We start from the raw sequence: 22514 nt of genomic DNA, 5'->3' as shown, positions 1-22514 counted from the left end.
AATTTATCAAATTGGAAAAATTAAGAAAGAACAAACTCTCAAAATGGTGGGATGGGGCAACATTAAAACAATATGTCAAGCTCAATCGTATCCCAAGGGGATTACGCTCCCAAATTTTTCCTACATATGATGACTTGGACCCAGATTTACTGACTCTCTGGGACAAAGAACTAACCTCTAGTTCATTAAAACTTATGGATATTCTTATTACTAATTCCGAAGGGAAGGTTTCTAAATTACAAAAAGAAATTGCTACACTCAAGATAGAAATTAAGGACCTTAACCTTCCCGAGGCCACAGAGAAAAATTACAAAGCCCTAGAGGAGATTCTCTCCTCATTTCAACAAGAAATTACTCAGCGAAAGGCAAGAAAATTAAGAAGGGATGAAAGGGATTACGAATCAGGAAGAGTATTTACTTTTGCTCGAAAATATGATCATTTGCTACAATCGAATCTCACTAGGCAGGTATCACAGTCTTCTATTAACTCAGGTTCCACATCCATTAGTGCTCAGATTTCCAGTGACAGCGACATTGAAGGTGGTAGGGGAAGTGTACCACAAAGTAAACAGCCTGGTAGTGGTGGTTTTTTACAAGAACTTATGAGAATAAAGCAAAGCAATCGTGATCTGAACATGAAGAAACAATATTCAGGAGGACCAGAAGGGGTAGACGAGAGGGGAAACATAAGGGAAAAAACAGGCATGAAAACAAGATCCTGGGACAAGAGGGTATAAACCAAAGCACAACTGACTCTATAAATGTTGTTAACCTATCCAGTTTGACTCTCACATCTGATATGAGGACATTGTTGGAAAAGGGCCTTAAATTTTGCCCCGCTGATCGAGGAGATGTAAATAAGTTGAAAATAGATTTATTTAAATTTGTTCGCAAACTTAAACTGAAGAAACATTTCTCGCTTTATCAATCTGATATACAGAATCAAGACAATGTAATTCAGAGATTAGATTTAAATGAATTTTCAATTAAAGATATTCAAGACACAGCAACATTACTGTCTATCTCTGAACATGAAGAATTTCCAATTATTTTCTCTCAGGTGGTAAATGATCTTGACATCACACATAATATTAGTATGAGTAGTGGTCTTAAAAGTAAGTCCAAATGGGTTCCTAAGCTTATTGGTAATAATAAGTTAGACATGGTCTTTGATTTAGTGTGTAGAGATTTGGATAAAGCTAAGCCACATTTCTCAGGTTCGAACCTGAGTCATGGTGAGAAAATGGCTCTGACGGATTTACGACAGAATAAAGAAATTATCATCAGACCAGCGGATAAAGGGGGCAATGTAGTGATAATGAATATAAATGACTATGAGACGGAAATTGCATCTCAATTACAGGATAAATGTTGTTATGAGAAACTTATATATAACCCAATTCCGGGATTGATCAACTGTATACAGAAGAAATTGAAGGATTGGTACGAATCGAAATTACTGGATAAAGATGAATACCAATATTTGTTGAATGCCCGGCCCAGATATCCATGTATTTACACTTTACCGAAAATACATAAAGCATTACCATTCCCCCCAGGAAGACCTATTATTTCAGGGATCTCAGGACCTACAGAAAAAATATCTGAATTTGTAGATGTTTTCCTCCAACCCATGGTCAATAATTTACCATCATTCATTAAGAATACTACACACATCCTGAGTATTCTAAGTGATTTTGAATGGGATACTAACATGACACTTGTCACCTTAGATGTGGTTGCTTTATACACGTGTATAAAACATGATTTAGGTTTGAAGGCCGTTGAGGCCTTTCTTAATAGAAAATCGATCACGTTGTGGCAACACACAAGAATGATACTAGATATGATAGAGTTAATTTTGAATAACAACTTTTTTCTGTTCAAGAGAGACTGGTACAGACAGAAACAAGGTGTGGCAATGGACTCGAGATTCTCCCCCTCTTACGCGAACCTATTTATGGGTTGGTTTGAGGAGAGGTGGGTCTGGGGCCCAGAGGCCGCCAAGTGGCACTCGGACATATTGTACTGGGGTCGTTATATCGACGATTGTCTTATGATTTGGACAGGAGGTGTAGAACAACTTACTGAATTTTGCAAATACCTTAATGCAAATGATATGAATGTTCAATTTACTTACCAGCACAGCAATACTAGCATTGACTTTTTGGATGTACAACTATATTTTGAACACAATAGTATTCAAAGCAGGTTGTATAGGAAGTCCACTGCCTGTAATTCTATCTTACATGCAGCAAGTGCCAACCCCTACCATCAGATTTCTGCGATACCATATGGTGAAATGGTCAGAGCTAGGCACAATTGTAGTAAGGACGAAGAGTTTGAGACATGCATTGAAGATATGTGTAAGCGCTTTGAACAAAGGGGATACCACAAGCAGCTTATTAGTAAATCAAAACAGAGAGTTAAAAAAATCCAAAGGGAATATACATTGAAGCCTAGGGTACATGACAACCAAATAGAGCAAGGAAAAGTTAGATTAATAACAGACTACACACAGGATTCAAAAACATTACGTAAGCTTGTATCTAGACATTGGCATATTCTGTTGCAGGACGAATCCTTAAAGGGTATTGTCGGTGCTAAACCGGAAATTACATTTCGTAGAGGTAAAAGATTGAGAGGCATCTTAAGTCCGAGTTATCCCCTAGATCTCAATAAGGGGAACTCGCTGTCCAGCCACACAATAGGCTTTCGGAACTGTGGGCATTGTGGATTATGTAAATGAGCAAGCCGTAAAAGGATAGAATTTAGTGATAATTTGGGAAAGACCTTAAGGATCACAACACATATTAACTGTGCTACCCCGTTTGTGATATATATGGTGCTTTGTAAATGTAACCGGTACTATGTGGGGAGTACAATTCGTCCACTAAGGGCTAGGATAGGTGAGCATGCCAGGGCACTTGCACGTGAGGATTGTAGATAATCTTTAGTAGCACATATAATATCATGTGAAGTTCAAGGACCTTACAAATCGTTTGAGTTTTTTGGTATTGAGCATGTAGGAATTGATCCTAGACGAGGTAATTGAGAGTTGATACTAAGGAGGAAAGAGGCCATGTGGATATTACGATTGAAGGCAGTTGAGACAGGTTTAAATACAGATAGGGAACTTGAATACTTTCTTGGTGACTAGGGAAAACATATTTTACATCTTAACAGTATTCAGCAGTGGTAACTTATCTCAATATTGTCAATATGATATTTGACTAAATTTTGTCATTAATATAAGTTCATATAAATCTTGTAAACTGACATCATTTGGGTATATTGAGATTCTAGTCTAATGTGAAATTTAATTCACCTTAACTAATGTATCTACTGTTCAATGATAGCAGGTACTGGCAATGAAATTTGATTTTCTGTGAAAGTAGTGTACATCCAATTTTGTGATCCATGCTTTGTATTCGGTAGGATTATTAACGAAATGATGCAATGTAACAACCTTTGCAACCAATTACATTATGAAGCTTAGATATATAATCTCTGGGGATATATTATTCAAATATTACTAATATATTGACTGCACTTTCCTTATATATTACTGATTTTCTTTAAAACTATTTACTAATCTTCACTGTAGATGGTTTGTTGTTTTACACTCATTGCTAATCACACATAAAATTCTAATTTCGGTTGGTATTTGAATTTTATATACGACATCTCATTTTAATATGAGCACTCCTATTAGGGTATATATTATAATGCTCTCTCCAGGTCTTTATTTAATAGTTTACTATTGAAGATATAATCATTTGAAGATAGTCGGTATATAAGGTAGTTCCTCTCTTTTTTTGACCATTGTTATAGGTCTTTGTGAGACTCCCTCCAAGATGGCCGCCAGTATTGTAGTCCTTTCTTTATGGTTACTTTTTACATTCCTGTCTGGAAGATGTGAATCCCTCTAAAGATGGCCGCCATAACTCTTGGTCCTTTTTTTATTTTTACCATTGTTATAGGTCTTTGTGAGACTCCCTCCAAGATGGCCGACATTATTGTAGTCCTTTCTTTATGGTTACTTTTTACATTCCTGTCTGGAAGATGTGATTCACTCTAAAGATGGCCGCCATAGCTCTTGGTCCTTCTTTTATTTTTATTTCAGTTTTGATACTTTATCCCTCCAAGATGGCCGCCAAAATGGTAGTCCTTTCTTTATAGTTACTTTTTACATTTCTGTTTGGAAGATGTGATTCACTCTAAAGATGGCCGCCATAACTCTTGGTCCTTCTTTTATTTTTATTTCGTCTGTGGTCTCATATAAGAAACCCAGACATGAACACTCGAGTTTTGATACTTCATCGATACACATGCGTACTCGCGCTTCACGTTTTGACTCATTGGAAGGTGGATTGATATAACTGATATCAGGTAAGCTACATGCTTTAGGTTTAAGTTTATTTAAGATTTCAGGATAGGACATAGTAGTAATGTTTTTTTTCTTTGTTTTTTTAAAAAGGGACTTAGGAGAGAGATATGATTATGATATACTTATATACTTGGCCTATTTTATTTATATTGGAGGAATTTATTTAATAGGGCATGTTAATTTTGATAAGAACTCTGATTAGATAAAGATGGGATTTAGAGTTCACTATGGTTCTGATTTGTTTCTTGATATTGGTTTGGTTGGACGTGTTTGATAGTTATATATTTTTTTTTTTTACATAGCAGATAAGTTGCTTAACGGAATTATTCTGGCATTCGCTTGTAAGGAATACTTATGATATAGGACACATCTACATATATGTTTAGGTAAGAGCATGGCTCATTTGCACGAGTTTTTTAGTAGCAAGGGACATCACTAGGGTACGGGGTCTGCTCATATTCAGTAAATAAGAGCGATTTAGGTAAGTTTTATTTTTTTGATACTTATTCACTAATTCTTATATCCTAACACCATGTTCACCTTTCACTCAAGAATGGGTGACATAGTATCTAATAATAATATATGATGTTTGATACCTAAGGGTCTGATATTCTCACATTTTGGGAATTAAGGTGCACTGAGAACTAACATATGTCTGAATCCCACCATTGTGTTCACATTTTATTCCACAACTTTTCCATTAATTTTTATATTCCTTTCATATATTTTCTTCACCCCTTTTTTACATTTTCTCATATATTTTTTCATGTCCATACACTGTTGGAGGTCTCTCCTTTTTAATTAGGAAATATGGATACACATATAATAATAGGTACCTATATAATTTACAGCCCTGATGAAGTCATTGGGAAACTCCCGGACGAAACACGTGTTGGCTATCAATTTGGATGCGGCTGCTAAAATTTAAATAATAAGCTATATCATCCTTTGAAGAATTTGATTGAACCTTGATTTGAGAAAATCTGGACTGGCTATCAATTTGGATGCGGCTGCTAAAGTTTAAATAATAAGCTATATCATCTTTTGAAGAATATGATTGAACTTTGATTAGAGAAATCTGGACTTGGGCTTTGGATCATAGCAATCTTGGAACAACAGATCAATTAATTCTACTATTTGGATTTGGACAGTGATACTGTAATTGGGGATTATGTTGGAAATAATCCTATTAATTTTCAGAAATATATGACAAAACATTGCCTATGTATACTGACTCATGAGTACTATAATTTTTCATTTTATAATGAGTGCCTCTTGTACTTTATATTTGCAATAGTGCTTTTAGCATCTATCAAGACCTTTTGGGTGTGGCCTTTCAAGAGTGCACCATTTTGAGATTCAACATTCTTCGTTGATATTCACCTCGCTACCCAGAGCGCCTAGTTTTCTCCCAGTACAATACACCCACACGTAGTTAGAGTATAAGACAATTGGGTAGTGGCCGCTAGGGTGAGGTTAAACAAGATGGATAGAGTGAAACTAGCAGAAGAACTATTTAATAATGTTGCACAAGGGAATACATTATTTAATCTGAATATAAGATCTAATCACTCACGTAAGGAGGGCTTAAGGAGTAAATTTATTAAATTGGAAAAATTAGGAAAGAACGAACTCTCAAAATGGTGGGATGGGGCAACATTAAAACAATATGTCAAGCTCATTCGTATCCCAAGGGGATTACGCTCCCAAATTATTCCTACATATGATGACTTGGACCCAGATTTACTGACTCTCTGGGACAAAGAACTAACCTCTAGTTCATTAAAACTTATGGATATTCTTATAACTAATTCCAAAAGGAAGATTTCTAAATTACAAAAAGAAATTGCTACACTCGAGATAGAAATTAAGGAGCTTAACCTTCCCGAAGCTACAGAGAAAAATTACAAAACCCTAGAGGAGATTCTCTCCTCATTTCAACAAGAAATTACTCAGCGAAAGGCAAGAAAATTAAGAAGGGATGAAAGGGATTACGAATCAGGAAGAGTATTTACTTTTGCTCGAAAATATGATTGGTACAATCGAATCTCACTAGGCAAGTATCACAGTCTTCTATTAACTCAGGTTCCACATCCATTAGTGCTCAGATTTCCAGTGACAGCGACATTGAAGGTGGTGGGGGAAGTGTACCACAAAGTAAACAGCCTGGTAGTGGTGGTTTTTTACAAGAACTTATGAGAATAAAGCAAAGCAATCGCGATCTGAACATGAAGAAACAATATTCAGGAGGACCAGAAGGGGTAGACGAGGGGGGAAACATAAGGGAAAAACAGGCATGAAAACAAGATCCTGGGACAAGAGGGTATAAACCAAAGCACAACTGACTCTATAAATGTTGTTAACCTATCCAGTTTGACTCTCACATCTGATATGAGGACATTGTTGGAAAAGGGCCTTAAATTTTGCCCCGCTGATCGAGGAGATGTAAATAAGTTGAAAATAGATTTATTTAAATTTGTTCGCAAACTTAAACTGAAGAAACATTTCTCGCTTTATCAATCTGATATACAGAATCAAGACAATGTAATTCAGAGTTTAGATTTAAATGAATTTTCAATTAAAGATATTCAAGACACAGCAACATTACTGTCTATCTCTGAACATGAAGAATTTCCAATTATTTTCTCTCAGGTGGTAAATGATCTTGACATCACACATAATATTAGTATAAGTAGTGGTCTTAAAAGTAAGTCCAAATGGGTTCCTAAGCTTATTGGTAATAATAAGTTAGACATGTTCTTTGATTTAGTGTGTAGAGATTTGGATAAAGCTAAGCCACATTTCTCAGGTTCGAACCTGAGTCATGGTGAGAAAATGGCTCTGAAGGATTTACGACAGAATAAAGAAATTATCATCAGACCAGCGGATAAAGGGGGCAATGTAGTGATAATGAATATAAATTACTATGAGACGGAAATTGCTTCTCAATTACAGGATAAATGTTGTTATGAGAAACTTACTTATAACCCAATTCCGGGATTGATCAACTGTATACAGAAGAAATTGAAGGATTGGTACGAATCGAAATTACTGCATAAAGATGAATACCAATATTTGTTGAATGCCGGCCCAGATATCCATGTATTTACACTTTACCGAAAATACATAAAGCATTACCATTCCCCCCAGGAAGACCTATTATTTCAGGGATCTCAGGACCTACAGAAAAAATATCTGAATTTGTAGATGTTTTCCTCCAACCCATGGTCAATAATTTACCATCATTCATTAAGAATACTACACACATCCTGAGTATTCTAAGTGATTTTGAATGGGATACTAACATGACTCTTGTCACCTTAGATTGGTTGCTTTATACACATGTATAAAACATGATTTAGGTTTGAAGGCCGTTGAGGCATTTCTTAATAGAAAATCGATCACGTTGTGGCAACACACAAGAATGATACTAGATATGATAGAGTTAATTTTGAATACCAACTTTTTTCTGTTCAAGAGAGACTGGTACAGACAGAAACAAGGTGTGGCAATGGGCTCGAGATTCTCCCCCTCTTACATGAACCTATTTATGGGTTGGTTTGAGGAGAGGTGGGTCTGGGGCCCAGAGGCCGCCAAGTGGCACTCGGACATATTGTACTGGGGTCGTTATATCGACGATTGTCTTATGATTTGGACAGGAGGTGTGGAACAACTTACTGAATTTTGCAAATACCTTAATGCAAATGATATGAATGTTCAATTTACTTACCAGCACAGCAATACTAGCATTGACTTTTTGGATGTACAACTATATTTTGAACACAATAGTATTCAAAGCAGGTTGTATAGGAAGTCCACTGCCTGTAATTCTATCTTACATGCAGCAAGTGCCCACCCCTACCATCAGATTTCTGCGATACCATATGGTGGAATGGTCAGAGCTAGGCGCAATTGTAGTAAGGACAAAGAGTTTGAGACATGCATTGAAGATATGTGTAAGCGCTTTGAACAAAGGGGATACCACAAGCAGCTTATAAGTAAATCAAAACAGAGAGTTAAAAAAATCCAAAGGGAATATACATTGAAGCCTAGGGTAAATGACAACCAAATAGAGTAAGGAAAAGTTAGATTAATAACAGACTACACACAGAATTCAAAAACATTACGTAAGCTTGTATTTAGACATTGGCATATTATGTTGCAGGACGAATCCTTAAAGGGTATTGTCGGTGCTAAACCGGAAATTACATTTCGTAGAGGTAAAAGATTGAGAGGCATCTTAAGTCCGAGTTATCCCCTAGATCTCAATAAGGGGAACTGGCTGTCCAGCCACACAATAGGCTTTCGGAACTGTGGGCATTGTGGATTATGTAAATGGGCAAGCCGTAAAAGGATAGAATTTAGTGATAATTTGGGAAAGAGCTTTAGGATCACAACACATATTAACAGTGGTACCCCGTTTGTGATATATATGGTGCTTTGTAAATGAAACCGGTTCTATGTGGGGAGTACAATTCGTCCACTAAGGGCTAGGATAGATGAGCATGCCAGGGCACTTGCATGTGAGGATTGTAGATATCCTTTAGTAGCACATATAATATCATGTGAAGTTCAAGGACCTTACAAATCGTTTGAGTTTTTTGGTATTGAGCATGTAGGAATTGATCCTAGACGAGGTAATAGAGAGTTGATACTAAGGAGGAAAGAGGCCATGTGGATATTACGACTGAAGGCAGTTGAGACTGGTTTAAATACGGGTAGGGAACTTAAATACTTTCTTGGTGACTAGGGAAAACATATTTTACATCTTAACAGTGTTCAGCAGTGGTAACTTATCTCAATATTGTTAATATGATATTTGACTAAATTTTGTCATTAATATAAGTTCATATAAATCTTGTAAACTGACATCATTTGGGTATATTGAGATTCTGGTCTAATGTGAAATGTAATTCACCTTAACTAATGTATCTACTGTTCAATGATAACACATACTGGCGATGAAATTTGATTTTCTGTGAAAGTAGTGTACATCCAATTTTGTGATCCATGCTTTGTATTTGGTAGGATTATTAACAAAATGATGCAATGTAAGAACCTTTGCAACAAATTACATTATGAAGTTTAGATATATAATCTCTGGGGATATATTATTCAAATATTACTAATATATTGACTGCACTTTCCTTATATATTACTGATTTTCTTTAAAACTATTTACTAATCTTCACTGTAGATGGTTTGTTGTTTTACACTCATTGCTAATAACACATAAAATTCTAATTTCGGTTGGTATTTGAATTTTATTTACGACATCTCATTTTAATATGAGCACTCCTATTAGGGTATATATTACAATGCTCTATCCAGGTCTTTATTTAATAGTTTACTATTGAAGATATAATCATTTGAAGATAGTCGGTATATAAGGTAGTTCCTCTCTTTTTTTGACCATTGTTATAGGTCTTTGTGAGACTCCCTCCAAGATGGCCGCCAGTATTGTAGTCCTTTCTTTATGGTTACTTTTTACATTCCTGTCTGGAAGATGTGATTCACTCTAAAGATGGCCGCCATAACTCTTGGTCCTTCTTTTATTTTTACCATTGTTACAGGTCTTTGTGAGACTCCCTCCAAGATGGCCGACAGTATTGTAGTCCTTTTTTTTATGGTTACTTTTTACATTCCTGTCTGGAAGATGTGATTCACTCTAAAGACGGCCGCCATAACTCTTGGTCCTTCCTTTATTTTGATTTCAGCTTTGATACATTATCCCTCCAAGATGGCCGCCAATATTGTAGTCCTTTCTTTATGGTTACTTTTTACATTTCTGTTTGGAAGATGTGATTCACTCTAAAGATGGCCCCCATAACTCTTGGTCCTTCTTTTATTTTTATTTCGTCTGTGGTCTCTTATAAGAAACCCAGACATAAACACTTGAGTTTTGATACTTCATCGATACACACGCGTACTCGCGCTTCACGTTTTGACTCATTGGAAGGTGGATTGATATAACTGATATCAGGTAAGCTACATGCTTTAGGTATAAGTTTATTCAAGATTTCAGGATAGAACATAGTAGTAATTTTTTTTAAGTTTTTTTAAAAAAAAGGGACTTAGGAGAGAGATATGATTACGATATACTTATATACTTGGCCTATTTTAGTTATATTGGAGGAATTTATTTAATAGGGCATGTTAATTTTGATAAGAACTCTGATTAGATAAAGATTGGATTTAGGGTTCACTATGGTTCTGATTTGTTTCTTGATATTGGTTTGGTTGGACGTATTTGATAGTTATATATTTTTTTTTTTTACATATCAGATAAGTTGCTTAACCGAATTATTCTGGCATTCTCTTGTAAGGAATACTTATGATATAGGACGCATCTACATATATGTTTAGGTAAGAGCATGGCTCATTTGCACGTGTTTTTTAGTAGCAAGGGACATCACTAGGGTACGGGGTCAGCTCATATTCAGTAAATAAGAGCGATTTAAGTAAGTTTCTTTTTTTGATACTAATTCTTATATCCTAACACCATGTTCACCTTTCACTCAAGAATGGGTGACATAGTATCTAATAATAATATATGATGTTTGATACCTAAGGGTATGATATTCTCACATTTTGGGAATTAAGGTGCACTGAGAACTAACATATTTCTGCATCCCACCATTGTGTTCACATTTTATTCCACAACTTTTCCATTAATTTTTACATTCCTTTCATATATTTTCTTCACCCCTTTTTTAAATTTTCTCATATATTTGTTCATGTCCATACACTGGTGGAGGTCTCTTCTTTTTAATTAGGAAACATGGATACACATATAATAATAGGTACCTATATAATTTACAGCCCTGATGAAGTCATTGGGAAACTCCCAGACGAAACACGTGTTGGCTATCAATTTGGATGCGGCTGCTAAAATTAAAATAATAAGCTATATCATCCTTTGAAGAATATGATTGAACCTTGATTTGAGAAAATCTGGACTGGCTATCAATTTGGATGCGGCTGCTAAAGTTTAAATAATAAGCTATATCATCTTTTGAAGAATATGATTGAACTTTGATTAGAGAAATCTGGACTTGGACTTTGGATCATAGCAATCTTGGAACAACAGATCAATTAATTTTACTATTTGGATTTGGACAGTAATACTGTAATTGGGGATTATGTTGGAAATAATCCTATTAATTTTCAGAAATATATGACAAAACATTGCCTATGTATACTGACTCATGAGTACTATTATTTTTCATGTTATAACGAGTGCCTCTTGTACTTTATATTTGCAATACTGCTTTTAGCATCTATCAAGACCTTTTGGTTGTGGTCTTTCAAGAGTGCACCATTTCGAGATTCGACATTCTTCGTTGATATTCACCTCGCTACCCAGAGCGCCTAGTTTTCTCCCAGTACAATACACCCACACGTAGTTAGAGTAAATGATGGAACGTCATGCCACACACCAATGCCCAGTGTAGAGATCGTCATGCCACACACCAATGTCTGTATCAGAACTTTCATGGCAAAGCACCGCTGAACAGGGCAAAAACCGCCATGGCAAAGCACCGCTGAACATTCCAGAACCGCCATGTCAAAGCATCGCTGAACGGGGCAAAGACCGCCATGTCAAAGCACCGCTGAACAGGGCAAAGACCACCATGGCAAAGCACCGCTGAACAGTCCAGAACCGCCATGTCAAAGCACCGCTGAACAGGGCATGCACCGTGTAGGAATGAATGGACCGCCACATCAGGCATCCTTATCCCATGTGCAGCTGGGACAGTGAAAGGGCAGGTACTTTCACGGGGAGACTCATCCAGTCTGGGCACCAGTCCCCCTCCAGAACCAGTGGAGACCTTCATCTACTTGAGAGACTGTGGCTTTGCACTCCCCAGGATGGCACAGTGGGCAACCCACCCACTGTATAGACTTGAGAGACTGTGGCCTTGCACTCCCCAGGATGGCACAGTGGGCAAACCACCCACTGTTGAGACTTGAGACACTGTGGTTTTGCACTCCCCAGGATACATCAATGGGCATGGAGCCCCGTCGTGGATCTGGCTTTGCATTCATCTGGCTGAGGTGCCCCCCCTTCCCTTCCCCCTGAGGTGCCTGTAGTGTTTCTATCTGATGCCCCAGCAGTGTTCTCTCCGATTTTGATCAGGTATCTATTGTGGGCCTCGCCTATGCATTTTTGGACTGTTGGTGCACGGACATTGTTGTGTACATCTCTGCACTACTTCTCGGATTGTATGTGTAAATAAGAGTGATTTTGAGATATATATCTGTATATTTTTGTATGACATGTCTATTGGCACATTACAATGTTTGCCCGAATTTCGCATTGTCTTTGCATTCTTCTGGTGAGATTGTGGGTTGTTACTGTGATTCTTGTGACTGCATTGGTGTGTATGTTGTATAATGCGAGGGTGGGGGTGGGGGTGTTTGGTGGGTGTCCCCCTAACTTTTGCCTCCCCCTCCCCGTGTCGTAGGTGCAGTACTCACCGGTATCTTCTGCGCCTACGTAGCTGTTGGTCGCAAAGGAGCAGAAAAACAAGGGCAGGTAGGATTTGTTATTCCGGCTCCATGGTGTCCTCCTTCCTCGTGGGATGTGCTAAGGTGAGCGTTTTCCCATTGCAGAAACTGTTTCCGCCGTGTTTTTATCCACTGTGATTCCGCCCCGGAAAAGGTGGCGGATTGGCGGGTTGTAATCGTGTGGGCGGTACATTGTGTCCCACCTGTCTGTTGGCGGTAACCGCCGCGCTGCTTGTCTGTACCGCCGTGGCGGGCCGTGTGTTAAAGTGGCTGTCTTTGTTGGCGGTTTCTGCCAGGGTCATAATTCCCTTTTTTTGTCCGCCGGCCTGTTTGCTGTATTACCGCACCTTTAACACCGTCCGCCATGGTTGTAATGACCACCATTATATGTGTTTTATTTTCTCGGTAGGGCTTTCAGGCATTTGAATATACCAATATTCAAAGAAATCAACAGTACTACAAAGAGGCCTCCAAACATGAAACACAGCTAGAGAAGGGGAATTACGGTAAAACAAAATACAAATCAAGTAAGAACACCCAGTCTTTTAAAAAAAAATGAACATCATGTAAACTTTCTTCTACAGCTGTGAGCAGTATGAAAGATTTCACAACTTCTAGCAAAAACTAAAATACTATTCTTCAAAAAAAGATAGTGCCACAAAGCAGAAAATAGCCCAAGCATTCAGATTTCAGAAAAAATAGATTTAAAACACTTTGGGCCACATGTATCAAGATTTCGGGTAGAGATTTCCAAATAGCGAATTTTAAGAAATCGCAATTTTAGAAATGCAAAAAGCGATGTATCAATATTGAAAATCGCAAATAGCAATTTCTTAAAATTCGCAAACGCTATTTGCGACATGCAAATACAGAATCGAAAAAAATTGCGATTCCGTAAATGAAATTAGCAAATAGCGAAAACGGCAATCCGGAACAGCCTGATGACATCACAAGCAGGATTTGAGTCAGCCCATGCTGTTTCCAGGAGCCATACCCAAAGAAGCAGTGAGAGAGACACAGCCCAGCACCAGGGAGTCAGCATTGTGAGGAAGCCAGGACCAAACTGCAACATGGTCAATGCTGGAAATGGGAAGGAGAAGGGAGACAGGAATAGGAAGCTGAAATTTAGTGAGAAAGAATTGGAGGTGCTCATTGAGGAAGTTGTTGTGAACCATGACAGACTCTTTGGCAAAAGCTCACTCCAAGTACCTGAGAGTGAGAAGCAGAAACTCTGGTCTGACATACAGACAAAAATATGCGCAGTGGGTGTAGTGCAGCTCTCTGTGGAGGAGATATGCAAGCGATGGTACACTTGCGGTCCCATGCCAAGGAAAGGGTGGCCAGCAGGCTTAGGGAGGCAAGGAGCACCGGAGGCGGACCATCCACCCACACACCGTAAACCCCTATGGAAGACCTGGTTGGAGTCCACATTGCTGCCAGAAGCTGTCAGTGGTGTAATTGACATCGACACCTCAGGGACACCCAGCACCAACAAAGGTAAGGCCAGTGATTATATGTATTCCCACATCTGCATGTACACATGCCCCTTAGGAAATAGAACCTAGCTTGATGTACAATGAAACGTAGTCCATGTCACATCTTACATGCAACACAACAGTGCCTTCTGGGAGTGGCAGTCCACAACCCTAAGGTGAAAACACCACATAAATAGCAAGATAGTGGGCAGCCACATAGAGAAACCCCACAAATGATTCAGGGTGACATAATTTATTTGTACATATAAAGCAACACTGTGGAAATCTGCAACAAATGCTAGAACTGACATGCTGCACATTATCCTTGCAGATGACTCGGTCCCTGCTGCTGCAGGATCAGAAAACGTGGGGGAATCAGAAACACAGCCACAGTCAGACTCAAATACAAGTGAGTCCTACAGTATTGTTCCAACTAGACGCAGGGCAAGGGTGTTACCACTGCCAGAGTACAACCTGGACTCAGATGAGATGCTAGAACATGACTCCACACCACCACCAGAGCTGAGTCCCACAGGAAGACAGCAGTCCATGCACCTGCACCAGCGCTAGTCAACTCCCCTCAGGAGGTGCCACGATGCAGGCAGACAGGGCACAGAAGGAGTGGGCCCATCAATCTTTGGCGGCCTGGAAGCTTCCATACTGAAGGTGCAGCGCCTGCAATGCAAAAATTTGAAGTCACTGCACAGACAGTTTGTGTCTCACAATAACAATATGGGGTTACAAAACAAGCACTTGGAGACCCTGCTTGAGGGACAGCAAAGAGTTGCTGAGAACACCAAGGAGTTGACACAGGCCATTGGGGAACTATGCTCAGAAATACGGCAGGAATGTGTCAGCCAGTGCAGGCACCAGCACCGATATTTGGCTAAGTTGGACAGCTTCTGTAGATCTGTCAATCGGCTTGCAAGTTCTACAGCCCTGATATCACGGCGTGCCTTTGACACACAGGTGGAGATGGCACATTGCAGTAGGGACATTGCACAGGGACTGGTGCAAACTACCAACGTAGTGGATGCCATGCAAACAGCACGCAGTGCCACAACCAGCGAACTGGTTGTTAGTGACAGTGAGGAGTCCTCTAGCCTCAGCAGTCTGACAGTCCCTGTGATTGATCTGAGGCGTTGCAGTGCCAGACACAGTACTGCATGTGAACCTGCTACCAGCGCCCATCAAAAGAAGGGATTATGGCATGCCATCGCCAAGGAGGTGCGGACCTGGGGGTCTATGGCAGACGGAGCGCCCACTGTCAGAAACGGTAGGAGGACCTGAGACGCTGGGCACGCAAGACAGTGGAGGCCCAGCTGGGGATGGCCTCCCAATGAGGAAGGGGTTCCTGTCGGACCCTGACCCCCCTGGTGGCCGGCATACTGGTGGTGGCCTACCCTGAGCTAGACGAGTGCTTGAGGGCATCACAGCAGCCACAAGGGGGTGAGTACACTGGGTATAGTTACAACTTATGGCTGGTGGGGTGGTATCCGGGTGGTGGTTGTGTGTTAGTGGGTGCCCCTAAGACCAGGCCAGACATAGCAGCATAGATCCTCTGAAGGGTAAGGGTTGCATGGCAAATACAGGTAACCTAGCTTGTGAGTATTCACTTCTAGGGAGGGATGCATGGGTCCCAGGTGTACTGCAGTTGGTGGTGCCTTGGTGACTAGCCATTTCACTAGTAGTGCAATGCATAGTGCGTGAGCCTGTTCCCTGTGTGTGAGGGTGGCGTGTACACCAATGGTGGCATTGGTGCAGTCATTGACCCAATGTAATGAATCCTTTGTCTCTCTCCCCCCTTTCTTGTTTTGTCATCCTGTCTTTATGTGCATTAGAATCATCTGGCTGAGGAGTAGAGGCACTGGTGTCGAAGGGAGCTGCATCCCACAGGATCCTGGAGGCAGAGTCAACCGACGCCGAGGGAACCAGTGGGACAGAGGGCGAGGGGAGTACAACAGCGCAGACCGGAGGGGACAGTACAGACTCTGATACCTCCTCCAATGGGAGTTCTCTGGTGGTGGCGGACACCTCTGTGACCACTGCAGCTGCAGGTACAGCCGCCACCCCCATAGCAGCACCGCCCCTCCCAGTAGCACCTTGGCGAGTTGCCTAAGCCTGCTCACCCAGGAAGGTGGGCATCTCCTTTGCCCCAGGCACCTCAGGCCCTGCACCAGTGAGCCCTGCTGCCCTGAGTGAGGAGGCTATTGACCTCCTGAGATCCATCTCTTTAGGGTAGTCAAACATTGTGAATGCCATCCAGGGGATGACATCACAGATGCAGCAATGCAATGCATTCCTGGACGGCATTCATGATGGTTTGGCGGCCCAACAGAGATCGATATAGGATCCGGCCTCCTCTCCGATGGCAGCCCTTGTCCCTGTCTCAACCGTCCCCCCACCAACTCATACTTCCCAGTCCCATTCTCCTCTACCCCAACCCATCCCAAGCACACAAACAAATGAGCATGCACACAAGGGAACACCCAAGAGTGGCACAGGCACACACAAGCACCACACTTCATCCCACAGTCACTCACACAAACACCATACTATTGCAGACACGACAGCATCCACAGCCTCCACTGTCTCCCCCTCCTCCTCCTCCTCCACCTCCTTCTCAGTTACGTCCTCACTCACACCTGCATGCACTGCATCAACATCTACTACCAGCATCACCATACCAAGCAGAACACACACCTCACTGGCAGACACCTTCACAACATCTATGCCGGCATTCCCGTATAACTATAACTGCACAATTTCTATGTTTTTGTGTGAGTAAATTCAAAACCTAACTATAACATCCCTCTAACCTTTGTTTTTTTAAGTAAATTTCCTAACTATAACATCCCTCTGATATTTGTCTTTTTCTTGAGTGAATTATTATTTTTTTATTCAAAGAAATTGTATTTACTCTACGTTAATCCAACCACTGCTGTGGCCCACCTGCATTTAATAAACTGTTAGCCTTGGGAAGGTGGTGGTCCCCACGGCCTGGGGCATTTCTGCAGGACTCACCTACTATAACTGAAAGATTTTGCTTCGGGGAGGTGGTGGTGCCTGGGGCATGGTGGGATGTGCACGGCCCCCCTGCATACTTTTGATTCAAGTCCTTTGGCATATATAAGCGTACTAGGAGTGAAGCGTATGCGGGGGCCAAGAAAAATGGGAGTCAAAAGAATTATCATTCTTATAGGGATTTTTAACATGACTCTAGCCCGAACAACTAGCTGAAATTACACCAATTTTGGCAAAAAGGTAGCTTTTGGTCAAGAATGAAGACTTTTTTTGTTTGGTGTAAATTCATTTAGTAGTTTTTGAGATATTAAAACAAAACTAAATATAGATATCTGGAGGTATGAAAACTTCACAAATACTCCCAATCTCATGCAGAGATGTGATCGGCTGCCAACACTTCAACCTGGAAGTGTTGGTAGCCATCTTGGGACTTGACTTCAGCCGAGTCCCTGAAAAAATGATAAAAAAATGAAAAGGGGCCAGTGTAGGGACACCCTGACCGCTCAACTCTGGTGCTGGGTTCGCAGAGAAATCCTGCCATGATAAAAAAGCACTTTAAAAAAAAATGCTGCTTCTAATTTGGGACAAATTTGTGAATTTGGTGTAAACATTAAACCAAAAAAACAAGTGAGGGCCAGATCCAGAGGGCATTTTCCAAGAGAAGGAGTGTGGCACATGGGGCCCCTCTTCTAAGGCTCTTTAAGACCAGGAGACAACACCTCCCTGGGCCAATACAGTTGTTTTAAAGGGGGGTTTGTACAGCCTCCCCTGCAGCCCTATGAAATGCCACCTCCTTGAGACTGAACATTAAATTTATGCAGGGCCTGCATGGCCCTCATGCAGCCCTAGGACTGCCACCTTATGGGCTAAGTTGAAATGATGAAGTGGGTCTGTTGTGGACCCCAAGACCTGAGGACCATCACCTCCCAAGAGCAATTGAGGGGTGGCCACATGGCCCCTCCTACAACCCAGGAGACGCCCCACCTTCCCGCAATGAATGAAAATTATATAGGGGGGTCTGTTGTGGAGTCCCGGCATAGAGGACAACCACTTACCCGTGGCAGATTATTGCACATAAGGGGGGGCATGTGCCCCCCCCACAGCACTGGGGACCGCCACCTCCTGCGGATGAAATAAGATAATTAAGTGGTCTGTTGCAAGCCCCAGGAACCACTGCCTCCCTGGGGCAAAGTTAAAGGTTGGATGGAGGCCGTGTGTCCACCACAGAGGAGCCAATATGTGCCCTAGAGACCACCACCCCAGGTTCAGCTCCTAGTATGTCCTGGGGATCCATCCCCGGGATATAATTGTTTGCTCTGACATGGCGGGAGCTTTGTTAGCTCCCACCAAATCAGAGCAAACACTCCACTTCCAGGAAGCAAGAGCTGTCAAACAGCTCTTGCTTGCTGGGAGCGGAGGATTTCTTGGTTTCCCTGCCCGCAGACTTGCAGGAAGAAGGGAAACAGAGGAAGCTATTGCTCTCCCATTCAGGAAGCTGTATGTTTAGTAGGTCCCAGTCTGTGACAGCAATGCCAGCTCCTGTAGGAGGCAGGAGGCCAGCTGGGACTGCAGGGTACTTAAGGTTCCCCTGTGGTCCCTTTGCACACTGGAGGGTACCTAGAAGAGATGGCCAGGCCCCAGGGGATGGGGGTCAGCCCCAGGGAGTGGGGCAGTATGGCCATCATCCTTAATTTAAATGTGTGGGCCCTAAGGGATGGGGTCTATTAGGCTAAGATGCACCCCCCATCCTCCATTTAATAGAGGTCGTTCCATGGTGGTATTTCAAGTAACTATAACTCACAAACTAAGGAAACTATTACCCGGCCCGCATCATTCACTGCTAATTAGCCCAGATATTACAGTGCTCATGACAACTTTCATAACATCATGAAAAATATCAATGAAACTTTAGCAGTCTAATTTTTTAAGAAAAAACTGTGCATGGAGGGGCACGTGTTATAGTTACCTTAGTCTGCGAGTTATTGTTACTTTAAATAACTCTAACTATAGCTGCTGAATTGCTCTGGTTTGTGTGAGTAAATTCAGAACCCAACTAAAACATCCCTGTAACCTTTGTTTTTTTCAGTAGATTTTTCAATCTATCTATGCACCTATCTATCTACCTATACAAAAAAGAATAGAGAACTCTGGGTAGTTCCCAAGTTTAGGTGGAGAGCATCTCCAGTAAGGAGCACCATGCATCACTAGCAACACTCTAGATTTGCTCACCTCAAATGTCTGTTTATCTAGCAAAGTTTTTAAGCATAGACATAGCACACTGCTATCCACACTGAGCTTGACAGGGACTAGGGGCCAGATGTAGAACACATTTTGCATGGCGCAAACTGCGAAAATTGCAGTTTGCGACATGCAAAACGCTCCTCGCAATGCACATTCCCATTTTGCGAGTCGGTACCGAATCGCAAAATGGGAATGCAACTCGCAAATAGGAAGGAGTGTTCCCTTCCTATTTGCGACTCGCACCGCGATGCAGAATTGCTTTGTGACCGCGGGCACAAATCAATTTGCAGTTACCACCAATGTCATACTGGTGGTAACCCAGTTGCAAAAGGGAAGGGATCCCCATGGGACCCCTTCCCCTTTGTGAATGTCGCTATTAATGTTTTTTCAGAGCAGGCAGTGGTCCAATGGACCACTGCCTGCTCTGAAAAAACGAAACCAAATGGTTTTGTTATTTTTAAGGAAAACAGGCTGCAATACAAAAGAAAAAAAAAAACTGCTTTATTTAAAAAGCAGTCACAGACATGAAGGTCTGCTGTCTCCAGCAGGCCACAATCCCTGTGAGTGCAGGGAATCTCAATGGGGTTTCAAAATGCGACCCACCTCTTTAACATTAATGAGGTGGGTCTTTGCGACCCCATTGAAATTCGCAGAAGGTGTCTGAGACACCATTCTGCATACGATTTAGCGAACCGGAAATTGCAAATCGCACCGACTCGCAATTTCCGATTTGCTAAATCGATTTTTGCTACATCTGGCCCAAAGTCTTTTGCGAATTGTACAGCAAAATCTTTAAGCATAGGATTGACCCAGTGCCATCCTCGCCGTGCTGTAAAATGACAAAAGACATTAACCACGCCAGACACAGTATTACAGATCTGGACTGGTAAAATACCACCCAAACCAACCTTGAATGTGTAAAAGCAACCCCTGACACATGCTTCACTATCATTATAGCTCTCCAGACACAAGGGAACACCTAGTTTAAGTCAAAACAAAACCATTTTAGGGTTAGAGTGATGCATAAATTATAGAAAAAGAAGAAATAACTCTAGGTAGTTCCCAAGTTTAGGTGGAGAGCAGCTCCAGTAAGGCGCACTCTGCAAAACAAGCAACACTCTAGATTTTCTTACCTCAAATGTATGTTTATCTAGCTAAGTTTTTAATCATAGGATTAGCGTAGTGCTGCCCATGCAGAGCTAGACAAGGACAAAGTCTTTGCCATTTGAACAGTAAAATCTTTTAGTATAGGATTGGCCCAGTGCTATCCTCGCTGTAAAATGACAAAAGCCATTCACCACTCCAGGCACAGTATTACAGCTTTGGACTGGTAAAAAAACATCCAAGCCAACCTGGAATAAGTAAAAGCAACCCCTGACACATGTTTTGCTATCATTATAGTTCTTCAGAGGAATTTCGCTTTGACTAGGCACAAAGGATATTCAACCAGATAGTGATATCAGCCATCTTGGGACCAACAGACATGATAGCCCCCCCATTAAAATGCATTGTAGTGAATGGCAGGTTTTGAGGGTCACAAAATGGAGAATGCATAAAGGTTGACAACAAAGTTTAGTTACAATATAAATCATTTGTTATCGGTAATATACTAATTTTAGGAATTGTGGTGAGTTCTAAGGTGACTTTAGCCTGCTGGGATTTCATGAATCATGTTTGAGAGAAAACTGTTTTCTCATGATTTTCCCATACAGAGTATTGAAGGTGCTCCAGAAGCAAAAATGAGAGCATATTTTGTGTAAATTCAGACTATCTTTCTTTCATATGAGAGTGGAGTCTGACCTTCATAGTAAAACATGAAATTCCAACAGGACCAGTCTCTCAGTTGATTCTCTTGTGTTCTACTGTTGCCTCTCATATGTGTTCTAAAGAACAATTAGAACGCTAAAAGCTTTACTTATAACAAAATTGTGACACACCTGAAGCCATCAAGATTGACTCAATCTTGTAAAATTGAATGAATTTAATTTAGAAAGGAACAAAATTGAGCAGTACATTTTGTCATAGAAATTATAGCTAGTGCTGTAGAAGAAACATTAGGACATGTTTTAAGTGAATTCTCAAAAATATTCCTTCTTTATTTCATTAAAACAATCTGACTTGCAGACTAAAACGAGCACTTTCAATACCAGCAACAGACTGCCAGTTAACGCCCTAGTGATCAGCAGATTCTCCACAGGGTTCTAATATACAACTAGAGTGCTAACATTCTGAATTTATGCCAAAAGTGTGACACATCTGAACGCCATCTTGATGTAACCGAAGTCAAAAACTGAAAGCATTTTCTTCTGAGGATACTGCAGGAAATAAGGAGATCAGGGAGCTTCATAACAAATAAGTCTGCCAACACTCCCACCAGAGAAAAAAGAGCCCAAATGTAACACAAATATCACCCAAATGAAGCCCAATGACAGATGTGTGCAAGACACTTAGGGGCATATTTACAAGCACTTCAAACAAAGAGTGGTAAGAGGGATTTTATCGGTCCAATGTATAGTCCCCAATAAATAGCAACAGTACATAGAGGTACAGAGTTCTGGAAGTAGAGAGATCCAAGTGTGACCCATAGATTAGACACAAGTCAAGCCAGTCACTTCTATAAAAAGAAGCACAGGCCCTCACACCCAGTTGGGTGTCAAGCTTCATCCTTGGGCCTGCTCCTCATCCGACCAGCATTGCAATGCCTGATGGGCCCCACAAGGGGGCTCATTGTTGGATATCTTTTTAGTCAATGCTGTCTGGAGGGATGTATTGACCCTATAGATGAAAATATGTAAAGGACTGGGAGGTAAGCATTAAAATTGACTACATGTCCTAAGAAGGTTCAAAAACAAAATAGGAGTGTTGATTGAAAT

This window comes from Pleurodeles waltl, chromosome 2_2 (assembly GCF_031143425.1).
Source record: "Pleurodeles waltl isolate 20211129_DDA chromosome 2_2, aPleWal1.hap1.20221129, whole genome shotgun sequence".
In the NCBI taxonomy this organism is placed as follows: Eukaryota; Metazoa; Chordata; class Amphibia; order Caudata; family Salamandridae; genus Pleurodeles; species Pleurodeles waltl.
The sequence above is the reverse complement of the archived record's forward strand: the minus strand, read 5'-3'. Positions refer to the sequence as shown.